The sequence below is a fragment of the Leopardus geoffroyi genome, chromosome C3 (assembly GCF_018350155.1).
Source record: "Leopardus geoffroyi isolate Oge1 chromosome C3, O.geoffroyi_Oge1_pat1.0, whole genome shotgun sequence".
Taxonomy (NCBI): domain Eukaryota; kingdom Metazoa; phylum Chordata; class Mammalia; order Carnivora; family Felidae; genus Leopardus; species Leopardus geoffroyi.
This window is the reverse complement of record NC_059338.1, coordinates 123241920-123255807: the sequence shown is the minus strand read 5'-3', so window position 1 is coordinate 123255807 and position 13888 is coordinate 123241920.

Genomic DNA, 13888 nt, shown 5'->3' with positions numbered 1-13888 from the left:
TTTGGTGGTGAAGAAATAGATGAACTCTGGATGGATGTCTCTCATCTTTTCCTACCAATCTCAATTTAACTTCCTGTTACCTCTCAATGGTTACCATTCCAGGTGAAAATCCTCATCCATTTTATATTTTCTCTGTCTCTTAGTAATTCTAGTTGTCTTTTGTTAAAAAACATTTTTTTTGCTTGAGAAATAATGAACATAAATGCACCATTATTTATTGTAATACTTAAGGGAATTTTATTTATTTATTTATTTATTTATTTATTTATTTATTTATTTATTTATTTTTCAAGAGAGAGTCGGAGTGTGAGCAGGGGAGGGGCAGAGAGAGAGGGAGACACAGAATCCGAAGCAAGATCCAGGCTCTGAGCTGTCAGCACAGAGCCCGACGCGAGGCTTGAACTCTTGAGCTGCGAGATCATGACCTGAGCTGAAGTTGGCTGCTAGAGCCACCCAGGCACCCCAAGCGAAGGGAATTTTAAAAGAGACCATTTAAAAGAGACCATAGATAAGGTGATACTGCTGAGCAGCTGATATTTAAGAGGTATTTTCTGAGACCAGGAAAGTAGGTAGTACTTAGCTAGATTGAGAGTGTTGAGGAATAATCAGGTAAAGGAAAAGCATGTGCAAAAACTCTGAGGTCAGAGTATACTTGGTGAGTTAAGAGATTAAAAGGGTTCCAGGTTTTCAGAATGTGGTAAGAAAAGAGTGAGAGGGAAATGAGAGGATATTGGAACAGTAGTTCCTGGAGGTTGTAACAAAGATTTGATCCTTTGAGCCTATGAAAGTCTTTGGTATAAAAAATGTATTTAAGGGGAGCCTGGGTGGCTTAGTTGGTTAAGCGTCTGACTTGATTTCAGCTCAGGTCATGATCTCACTGTCATGAGTTTGAGCCCTGTGTCAGGCTCTGCACTTACAGTGTGGAGCCTGCTTGAGATTCTCTCTCTCCCTGTGTCCTTTGTCCCTGCTTGTGCATGCTCTCTCTCTCTCAAGAGAAAACTGTATTTAATATTTTATTTTGAGTTGAACATTTAGACTGAGGGAGGTATTTTCCCCTCAGGTTCCCACATGACAATTTTCATCATAATTTTCATAAGTTACATAATAAATTTTTTAAAGTTCCTTTCTGGAAAGACTAATGAAAATCCCTGTGTTCTATATTACCATATTTATATTTGTTTGTTATTATCCTATGTATTTTTGAAGAACATATGTGTATTAGTGGAAAATATAACATTTTTGGGAATGTTTTTGGGTTTATAATTTTTATAAGCATTATGCTCTCCAATGTAAGGGTATCTGGAAAATATTATGACTGATTTTCTTTTTTTTTTTAAGTTTTTTTTTTTTTTAATTTTTTTTTTTTCAACGTTTATTTATTTTTGGGACAGAGAGAGACAGAGCATGAACGGGGGAGGGGCAGAGAGAGAGGGAGACACAGAATCGGAAACAGGCTCCAGGCCCTGAGCCATCAGCCCAGAGCCCGACGCGGGGCTCGAACTCACGGACCGCGAGATCGTGACCTGGCTGAAGTTGGACGCTTAACCGACTGCGCCACCCAGGCGCCCCATATGACTGATTTTCTATTGAAACCAGAAAGCCATCTTCCATTGACACATTGAGGGTACTGAAAAGCAACTTCATTAGGAGGAAGTGTATCTTCAGTAACATTTATTTTATATTTACTCATGCTCTGGTGGAATGTTTTGTTCTCTTCTTGGACTACTTAGGCATTTCATTAATGAGACAATTCACTTCTTAGGGCTTTTAGTTTTAGAAGTATTTTAATTATGCTTGAGTTAAGATGTATTTTGCATCTAAGTTATGTCGTATGCTTCACTATGAATGGAGCTATTATAGATATCATTAAGTTCAGACTTTTATCACAGTTGTTCCAGTTGGAAGCCTTTCCATAGAAAAGGATGCAAAGAAAATACAGACACTGAGATTAAGATTATACCCATAAAATTCTTGTCTCATTAAACGTATATAATTTTAACTGATTTAAAATTCTGCATTTTGCTTGAGAAGATCGTGTGAATCAAAACAATTCCTTAATCTACAGATTTTTAAAATATTGACCACATATTTATTCAATTTCAAGTGATCTTCTTAAGCCAATCAGCCAACTATCTTGGAACAAACCCTCTTTTTCTTAACCAAACACATTTCAATATGTAAACATTTCAGGTGCTTTGTTCTTCAAATTGATACCATTTTTAATTAATTGGTATATATTTAATGTACTTCCTTTATTTTTATGTGTTGACTTTTACCAATTTTTCATCTCCAGATTTCTTCTAGTTAATTCATTTCTTTATGATTGCTGAATTAGCTAAATATCTAAACAGAGATTATCAGTTAATACAGGAGATATAAAGAATGCAACTTCATATTCTTTTCATAATAACTTTGTCATCTTGATATGTTCAGGACTGTTTATTTCTCTTTTTAAATTTGTCCTTTTTGTTCCTTTGTGGTCTGCTAATTTATTTCACTTCCTTTGACTCAGAGGTTTATAAATTGTACTTAGTTTTATAAAGACTCAATATTGTAAAGATGTCCACTATTCCCTGGTAGATCTATAAATTCAGTGTAATCTCCATTAGTACCACATCATGCTTTTTTGAGTGTGAAAATTGAAGGCTGAGTTTTAATTTTATGTGGACTAAGAAATTTTGGGCCAGCTGTAGCCAAGAAAATCTTGAAGAATAACAGCAAGATATCCAAGTGTTTAGTGAAGCTACATTAAGGAAAACAGTATGGGATTGGTCCAAATACAGACTGATGGAACAAAGTATGGAATCCAGAAGCAGGTTGACAAAGGTAATAGCACAGAACATCAGGGGAAAAATTGTGTGTGTGTTTGTTTGTGTGTGTGTGTGTGTGTGTGTGTCTGTGTGTGTGGCAATAGCCACAAAAACTAGATCTCTAGTCATTTGTACAAACTCCTTCCAGAGACCTGTTGACCTGTTTTTAGAGTTTCAGTGAGCTGGAGGGAGAAGGCAGTGGAAGCACTCACTGACTAGTTAGTAGCTGGACACTCAGGCAGCAGTGTGTGTATATAGTCAAGTCCCTTTCGGGGAAAGACTGAGGGATGGGTGTTTTTGTATGCTTCCTCTGCACTGAGACTTGGGAGGGATAATCTAATTGAGTGCTTATAAACAAACCTGCAAAACTGCTTATTTGTGTGCTACATTCTTCTATGATTCAGAAATGCAAGTCCCATTGGTTTTCAGTGCAGGTGATCCTGGAACCATCCCTTGGGTGGCAGATGCAAAAGCTGCCATCTAAATGGCTAAAATCTAAAAGACTGGTATGCCACACAGCTTTAGCAAGAATGTAAAGCAAGTGGAAGTCTCCTTTACCCCTGGCAGGACTGTAAGTTGGTATAACCCCTCTGGAAAACTGTCTGGCAATATTAGCTAAAGTTGAACATCAACTTAACCTTCTCATCCAACAATTCTGTCGTTTGTATCTATTTGTATTTTGCAAAGAGAAATGAATGTACCAAAATGTGTATGCAACAATGTACATTGCAGTTTGTTGTTCATAATGTCTCTCAATTAGAAACTATTCAAATATTTATCGAGTAGATTTTGGCAAATATATATCTGTGAAAAATATTGAACTATTCACAATAACATGAAGGAATACCATTTATTCTTTGAAAATTCATTAACGATCATAGCATATATGATTTTAGCACTTTTTTTTGGATATATAGTATGCTGAGAAAATAATATATTTAAGTACTACACAAATAACTTTCATTTTATATTTTATTTTTTAATGTTTATTAATTTCGAGAGCACATGTGTATGAGCAGGGAAGGGACAGAGGAGACAGAGACAGAGAGAGAGACAGAAACCCAAGTAGGCTCTATGCTTTCAGTGCAGAGCCCGATGCAGGGCTCAATCCCATGAACTGTGAGATCATGACCTGAGCCAAAATCAAGAGTTGGGCACTCAACCAACTGAGTCACCCAGGTACTCCAAATAACCTTTATTTTAAAAAGGAAAAAAAAATGTTTTAGTGTATAATTAGAGGTAATAAATGATGAAAAGAAAAAAGGAGGAGGGGGAAATAAGTTAGGAGTTGCAATATTTCTTTCTAAAGGTACTTTTCAGTTGGATACTATTTTCATTGTAAAGCAGTAAGTACTGTGAGAAGTACAAAATAAATTAAATTTTGTCCCTACTAAAATAAAAATTTAGTTGATAATACCAAACAAAATGTAAATAAAAGTAAATACAGGTTTAAACAAATCTTGATGTATCCTCCCAAAGGGGAGGAAGAATCTATGTGTAGCCAAGAATCAAGAATCCTGGAGGAAATAGCATTTGGCATAGCTCTTGAAAGACAGATAATATACTGACACATAGTTTTATATGGGAGGGTCCCTCAGAGAGGCTAATGTATGGAAGAAGGAAAGTGTAAGGCAAATTTGAGAATCAGCAGATCAGGGATTTTGTGATTGCATGTGCTTAGAAGGAAAATGGCAGGAAATGATGGAAAGGTAGGTTGAGTTCAGGTGCTTGATAGTGTTGAATTCTAAGTAATTTGGATCTTTCTCTTGCACCATTGAGTTCCTGTGGAAGGATGTCGGTAGGAAGTTGACATTTGATCTGTTTTGAGAATGCAATTGGAGGAAATGTGAAGGGAGGATTTAACTGGGGAAAATAATATGACTTAAGGGGAATTTTGAGAATGTCCAGTCCCCTTACTTAATACATGATAAAAGAGGCTCCTATCAGTTGACAGCACAAGAAATTCAGAACCAGGTCTCTGAATTTTTAACCCAAGGAATCTTTTCTCTAAATCTAGAATAAGAATCGGTAGCAATCTATTGAATAGTCTAAGTGAGAAGAGATGATTGCTTGAACTGGGGTAGTGAGAATAAGAATAAACTGACACATGAAAAGGGCATTGAAAGGTGTATACGACAGGATTTGGAAAGTCATTAAATGTGGGGAATGAAGGAGAACATTTTTGGATTCCTGTTTGAATGACAGGAAGGAAGAGGGTTTTGTTTTGTTTCGTTTTTTTTTGTTTTTTTTTTTTTTTTTGGAGGAGGGAGTTTTTAACTGAGCCAGAGAAGAGGAGAACCAGCAATTTGGGAGGGAAGAGAAAATGTTAAATATATTTATGTATACAAATTACTAGCTTTACTAAGGAGTCAGCAGTAAGTTCAGCAGTTCTATTTAAGACTCCTTTTTCAAGGCTGAGGTGATATCATGTCAAAATGACTCCTTCAGCCACTAGAATGATTTATTCAAATCAGTTGCTAAGAATTAGATTGTTTGGGTGGCTAGATTAATATATGCAGTTTTTCATTTTTACTTAGTTGATTTAGCATGTGTAGACAGATCAGGAATTATCCCTCATAAAAGCATATCTGATGTTTGTTTCTTTGAGCTTCATTCACTTTGGCTTCATCTAAGTAAACTGTGGCAGGAGGGAGACAAAGGTATATTGTTCAGCAGCAGCAGCAAATTTTGCCCCCAAAGCAGTTTTGAAATACACTGAGAATTCTCTGTCTATAATGATTCATTTGTTCAAAAGTAATGATTGAGTTCTTCATCTGATTGGGGCACTATACTGCACCTAGACATAAAAATGCAAGTTAAAAAAGATGCAGAGGCACCTGGGTACCTCAGTTGGTTAAGAATCTGACTCTTGATTTCTGCTCAGGTCATGATTTCATGGTTTGTGAGCTTGAGCCCCATGTCGAGCTCTGTGCTGGCAATGCAGAGCCTGCTTGGGATTCTTTCTCTTTCTCCTTCTCTCTCTGCTCTTCCCCTGCTTGCTCTCCCTCTCTCTCAAAAAATAAAAATAAAAATAAAAAAGCAGACTTTGCACTTGGGGAAATGACTGATTAGTGTCAGAGCCAATTATCAATTTATCACAAAATATTTTTTAATCACAAATATTGATCAGTGATGTGAAGGAAACTTTCATTGTACTATGTGAGTATAAAGTGGAGAAAGATATTCATCTTTATCTATAGTCTATAAAAAATTAGCATGTACAGTTCTTGAGAATCTAATTTCACCATTTTTTGAAATAATGTAAGCAGTATTACACTAAGAATTTAAACTAAATGCTGCTCCAGATGAGTGAAGTTTGTGATTAAATCTTGTTCTAATGTAATTCACCAGAATCTGAATATATGAGTCATAATTTTCCTGGTTTTAATTCATTTGGGTTTTCATTTATTTATTTGAATTTTTATGTGTAGTAAAAATCTTGGTCAATGTAATTAATTCTAAATGATATTTGAAAAATACTACTTTCTAAACTTTACTAGAATCATCTGGTCTATTTAATTGCTAATTTGTTTTTGCAGAATTTTATTATCATGTAAATTATCTCTGTTTGGTCTAATAGGGAATTTAAAAAACATCATATGATTTCTCTAACCCTGAAACAAAATATTTTGTATTATATGCAGGATACTTTGGATCCTTGGAAGACACATATCTTGGTCTCTTCTTTCATTTGAGTTGATTCATCTCCTTTGCTGGCTTCTTTTTCTCTAACCACTACTTACATCTGTTGCTTTCCAAGTCTTGACCTCAGCTCTTCATGCAAATGCCTTCTTGTGTAACCTCATTCATTCCTGTAGTGTAATTATCATCAGTAATACAACCCTTATGTCTTCATCTTCAGAACATGATGATTTGGGGATTAGATATTTCTAGCTGATCTCCCCCCAGACATCTCATGATGAAGAGTTTGGTTCTAAAGTTAGATAATCTAGGTTTGAATCCTTTCGTCACAATTTACCAGTTGCGTATTAGTTGAAGATATTATTTAGAATTAATTTCTATGTGTTTTGGTTTCCTTATCTCTAAAATGATAAAATAATGGCATATACATCATAAGGTGGTTTTGAGGCTTAAATAAAGTACTATATAAAAGTGCCTAAGAAGAAATAAACAGACAGTTCTCCAAAGAATACATCCAGATAGTCAACAGATACATAAAAAGATGCTCAGCATCACTCATCATTAGGGAAATACAAGTAAAAGCCACAATGAGATATTACCTCCTACCTGTCAGAATAGCTAAAATCAAAAACAAAAGAAACAGCAAGTGTTGGCAAGGATGTGAAGAAAAAGGAACCTTCTTGCACTGTTGGTGGGAATGCAAACTGTGCAGCTACTGTGGAAAATATTTGGAGGTTCCTCAAAAAGTTAAAAGTAGAACTACCCTATGATCAGTAACTACAACACTGGGTATTTACCCCCTCCCCACAAAAACCCCACACTATTTCAAAAAGATGCATGCACCCCTGTGTTTATTGCAGTGTTACTTAGGACAGCCAAATTATGGAAGCAGCCCATGTCCATTTGTAGATGCATGGATAAAGAAGATGTAATATTTATGTACAGTGAAATATTACTCAGCCATAAAAATGAAATCTTGCCATTTTCAGTGACATTGGTGGAGCTAGAGAGTATTATGCTAAGTGGAATAAGTCAGACAAGGACAAATACCATGTGATTTCACTTATATGTGGAACTTAAGAAACAAAAGAAATGGGCAAAGGGGAAAAAAGACAGACCAAGGAACAGATTCTTAACTATAAAGAACAAACTAATGAGGGGAGGTGGGTGAAATAGGTGATGGGGATTAAGGAGTGCACTTCTCATGATGAGCACTGGGTGATATATGGAATTGTTGAATCACTATATTGTATACCTTAAACCAATATAATACTATTCCAGTATGTTATTTGTACTGCAATGAAAATGAAGTGTAAAAAAATACACCTTGTATGAAAAAAAAAGTGCCTGAAACACTAATATAAATGTTCTATGTGTTTATGAAAGGAATTGCCTTTCCAAACTGCAGAGATGGAGAACTAATTATTACATTATTTTATTAATTTTATTAGATTCATATATATTCTTCCTTTCTTTATATAAATAACTTTTTGTCTGATTATAGGTGCTATTAATTGTTGCCCTGAAGGTCAAGGCAGTACTACATTATTTATCATTTAATGTACCCTTCAGATATTTTAAGACAAGATGGTAAATTTAGTACTTAAATTCAAATCTAAGTGCTAATGATAGGTAACATAGTAAGAACAAATAGAGATACAGCCAGGCTCAAATATGAGGCACATCTCCACAGAGCAGAATGTGAACAGCAATGAGCAGAGCTGATTTTGTGGACCTGCTGGCCTTTGGGTAAATAGAGGAGTGGTGGAAGCCAGAAATTTAGCTGCTATCAGTAAAGAGCCTTAGAAGTGGTTTTCAAATAATGTATTTAATTGTTTAAAAACAGAGATTAAGATGTGGCACCCTATTCACAAAATATGGCTGAAAAAAACTGCCTCCAAGTTCATTTTGGGGTTACGCTGACCTCCCAGAGCCCAAGGTATCTTGATCGGATCTGCCATTTCCCTCAACACACTGGGAGTAAATCCATATTCTTTTTTTTAATTGTAAGTATAATTAACATACCATATTATATTAGTTTCAGGTGTACAATATAGTGATTCAACAATTCTATACTTTATTTAGCGCCTTCCATGATAAGTGTAGTCACCATCTGACAGGGTCAGCTAAAGCATTATTAAAAGAGCTAGACAAAGGAGGATCACACACAGAAAGAAGAGTGGGGAAGAGTATTAATAACAACATACGCATATTAGTAACAACAAATCTTCCATCCAATGTGAGTCTAGAAGCAAATTTTAAGGCACATTTAATACCATGCTAAAGAGGACAAAGCAGTTGGGGTGATTGGCTGGCGCAGGCAGAAGAGCACGTAACTCTTGATCTTAGGACTGTGAGTTCGAGCCCCATGTTGGGTGTAGAGTTTACTAAAACAAATAAATAAAAACTTTAAAAAAAGAAGACAAAACAATTTATTCTGGATGAAAACAATTTTCAACAATAATCTGATAAAGATTTTGAAGTATGTTGTGGCTGTTATTAAACAAGTGAAATTAATACTTAGCTTCTCCATAAACAGAATAAAGAATTATACTCTTGAAAAGTATATCCTAAATACCTCTAACAGTATATGATACATAGTAAGCACTCAATAAATATTCCATGGGTAAATGAATAAAAAGTATAGAGCAGTGTCACTTATGAATATAAGTTTAGAGATAGGAAAGGAAGTATTAGCAAGTAAAACAGCAGTTTTATTATATAAAACTATAAAATATTAGCAAACTGAATTTATCAGTGTATATATGTATATAAATATCGCATTATTATCAAATATGGTTTATCCTGATAGTGTAAGGAAGTTGAACACAAAATCTATTACTTCAGTATATATTTAGTTGATACTGTGATGTCCCATTAAATATTACTTCTGGATTTAAAAACTGTGGTCCTACTGCCTGGGAATGCGGCTAGCTACTGGTCATTTTCAAGGAATGACTGGATAAAGAGAGTCCCCTTGTTCAAGTTCAAGACCCTTTTCCCGGACAGCTTGCATCAAATGACTGGTCCATCCGGAAGTTTAAGTACATGACCCCCTCCTGCCAATTTAAGAAAAGTCTGATATACTATCCCATCTTAGCTTTGGAGCTTTTTGTGACGGTGGCTGGTGTTTCCACTGAGATTTCAATACCGCCTAATTATTCCCTCTTTCCAGTCCTGTTTCTTACCCATTGCTTCCACAGATGGTGATCCCAACATTTGATTCTCAATCAGCTTTCTACTTCACATTCTGTATCCTGGAAAACCTTACTAGTGATGGAATAATATTAATATATTAAAGAAGAATATACAGGGAAAACATTTAAATAATTAAACATTTATTCAAGATATATTTAGGAAATTAGAATTTGAAGAGTATATTCTTGAAGTAATAAAATATATTAAAACTAGAAACAAATCTAAGAAAATCCAAAGAGCATTGGAACTCAAAAGAAAGTGAAGCAAGTTTTCTTATGTAGAAAAACAACATGCAAAGGCTCAAAAGCATTCCTATACAATGTTAAAAACTAACAGGGGCGCCTGGGTGGCTCAGTCGGTTAAGCGGCCGACTTCGGCTCAGGTCATGATCTCGCGGTCCGTGAGTTCGAGCCCCATGTCGAGCTCTGTGCTGACAGCTCAGAGCCTGGAGCCTGTTTCAGATTCTGTGTCTCCCTCTCTCTGACCCTCCCCTGTTCATGCTCTGTCTCTCCCTATCTCAAAAATAAATAAAACTTAAAAAAAAAACAAAAACAAAAACAAAAACAAAAACTAACGGAGTATAGGGGCGCCTAGGTGGCTCAGTGAGTTGAGCGTCCAACTTGATTTCAGCTCAGGTCATGATCTCACAGATTGTGAGATTGAGTCCTGCATCTGGCCACGTGCTGACAGTGAGGAATGTGCTTGGTATGCTCTCTCTCCCTCTCTCTGTCTCTGTGCTTCCCCTGCTTCTGCGCATGCTCGCACACTCTCCCTCTCAAAATAACTAAATATTTAAAAAAACTAACAGAATATACTAAAATATACATTAATAATGGAAGCTAACAGTTTATGAGTATTTATTGTTTGCCCAGTACTGTTTTTTAGTAAAAACTATATCATATTTTTAAAATTTTTGAGTGTAGTGGACACAAAACGATATGTTAGTTTCAGGTGTACAACATAGTGATTAAGCAACTCTACACATTATACTGTGCTCACTACAGTGTAGTTACCATCTGTCCCCATACAATGCTATTACATCATTGACTGTATTCTTTACACTGTGCCTTTTATTTTTATGACTTACTCATTTTATAGCTGGAAGCCTATCTCTCTCTTCATACATTTTTCCCAAGCCTACTTTCCTCCCTCTGCAACCATCAGGTTTTTTTTCTCTGTATTAATAGGTCTGATTCTGCTTGTTTGTTTATTCATTTTTTTTAGGTTCCACTTATGAGTGAAATCATATGGTATTTGTCTTTCTTAGTCTGACTTATTTCACTTGTTTGCCTAGTATTTTGATTAAGGCTTTACATATTCCCAAGGGAGGTATGAAGAAGTGTGCAGAATAAACTTAATAAAAGATGGTAATGTGTATATGGAGAAAATTATAGAACAGTATTTCTTTTCAGTAGAAAAGAATATCTGAAATATGAAGGATATGCTATTTAGAGATTATGAGATTCATGAAATTTTAACAAGCTAACCTTAATATCTACACATAAGATCTAAGGGCCAAGAAGAGCCAAAACATTTTTGAAGTTGTTGGGAGGAACTTTCCATATCATATGTAAGCTTACTATAAATATGTGATAATACAGAGTAGTATTAGGATGGAGATAAATAAAAATAGGTAAAGCAAAATAGAGAGCTCCAAAACAGTCATTTAATATATGGACCCCTGATACATGACAAATAGGGCATTCCACAACAGTAGTAAATAGTTCTGGGACAATGACAAACCTTATAGAAAAAAAATAAATTTAGATTTTAACTGCACTGTGCACAAGGTCAATTCTAGCTATGTTAAAAAAAAACCTTAATACAAAAAAGCAAACCTTTAAAAACTTTCAGAAGAAACTATTGATTATCATATTATGATGTAGTGGTTGACCAGGATAATTTCAAAGAGGAGAAAAAAGCATACTCCATAAAGGAACAAATTGATGCACTGACTTCATTTAAGTCTTCTGCACAGCTAAAGATATTCACATGACTTTATTTTTTATTATTCCTCAACTTGTTTTTAATACTTTATTATATATTTATAGATTTTCCAGCATTGTATATTATTTTGCAGAATTTGAACATTTCATAAATAATATCATCCTAACTTGTTTTTTTTCACTTAATAATGTATTTGTATTTTTTAAGATGGTAGATGTAATCTTATTAGTTCATTCATTTTTAATTTCCCTAACATATTGAGTTGCAAGGATATTTCTCAACATACATATTGATATAAATTTATATTGTTTATAATTTTTTCTTCCTTTTATGAAAATTGTAACTATAAATACTGTTGTGATAGGACATTGCATCTGGTTTACTCTAGAGACAAGTTATGTAGGAAGGTAAAGGAGGGAAGCAGAGAAATAGGATGAGGGAAGGACACATGGAGTTTTATAACGAACAGTAGATAAAAATCTGAAACAAATATAGCATAAAGTTAAATTTGCAAAAGTTGGGTGGAGGGCATAAAACTGTTGATTATATTATACTACATGATTGTTTCATATATAAGGGCTTCTTGTTTTCTTTTCTTTCTTTTCTTTTTCTTTTGTTTTTTTTGAGCTTCGTGTTTTCTTAAAGCTCTTTGCCTGGAGTTCATTCTTACATGGTATTGATATGAACTCTTTCTGTTCCTTTCTGATGTACATTGCATAATCGGTTCTTTGTGACATTTCTGAACAGTTTTCTCTTATATGCAGTTTTAAAATACTGCATGGGGTGCCTGAGTGGCTCAGTCAGTTAAAAATCCAACTCTTGCTTACGGCTCAGGTCATGATCTCATGATTTGTGAGTTCTAGCTCCACATCAGGCTTAGCATTAACAGCACAGAGCCTGCTTTGGGTTCTGCGTCTCCATTTCTGTCTGCCCCTCTCTCGCTCTCACTCTGTCTCTCAAAAAGAAAAAATTAAAAAAGTAAAACAAAATACTGCATAAAAATGGATATTGTTGGGGCGCCTGGGTGGCTCAGTCAGTTAAGCGGCCGACTTCGGCTCAGGTCATGATCTCGCTGTCCGTGAGTTCGAGCCCCGCGTCGGGCTCTGTGCTGACGGCTCAGAGCCTGGAGCCTGTTTCAGATTCTGTGTCTCCCTCTCTCTGACCCTCCCCCATTCATGCTCTGTCTCTCTCTGTCTCAAAAATAAATAAACGTTAAAAAAATAAAAAAAAATGGATATTGTTTCTTGATTCACTCTGGCATCCATTTTTCCTTCCAATAAATAGATGGGTTGATCCTATTTAAATTTTTCCACAGCTTCATTGAGATACAATTTATATATCTTAAATTTCCAATTTAAAATCACTCATTTAATGTATATGATTCAATATTTTTTAGCATTCATTCATAGTATATGCAGCCATCACCAAACAGTCTAACATTAAAATATATTTGCCCTTCAAAAAAGAAACTCTGTACCTCTTTACAGTTTTCATTTTTTTCCCACCAGTACCTTCACTGCCAGAAAACATTGCTCTTAATTTCTGTCTCATTAGGGACTGTCAATTCTGGACATTTCATGTAAATGAAATCTTACTGTATCTTGTCTTTTCTGTTTGGGTTCTTTCACTTATCATAATGTTTTTAGGTTCATCCACATTAGTATATATCCTCACTTCATTCCCTTTCATTTCCAGATAATGTTCCATTTTAATGGACATGTTTTAGTTACCCGTTTATAAGTTGCTAGACATTTGGGTTGTTTCCACTTTTTTAAATTGCTCTTTTGAAGGCTGCATAGAATGTTCATGTATAAGTTTTTATATGGATGTATGTTTTCATTTCTTTTGGCTGTATACCTACAGCAATCCTGTATACCTGGAATTGCTGGATCATATGGTAACAATTTGTTAAACATAATTATGTTCAATATTTTGAGGAACTTCCAAACTGCTTTATTTATTTAAAAAAATTTTTTTTAAATGTTTATTTTGGGAGAGTGAGAGAGAGCGAGAAGGGGAGGTGCAGAAAGAGACAGAGATAGAATCCAAAGTAGGCTCCAGGCTCTGAGCTATCAGCACAGAGCCCGACACAGGGCTCAAACCCATGAGTCACGAGATCATGACCTGAGCTGAAGTCAGATGTTTAACTGACTGAGCCTCCCAGGCACTTCTCAAACTGTTTTATAAAGCAGCTATACCAGTTTATATTCCCTCTAGCAATATATCAGAGTTCCTATTTCTCCACATTTTTGTTAATACTTGTCATCTGTCTTTTTAGTTATAGGCATTAA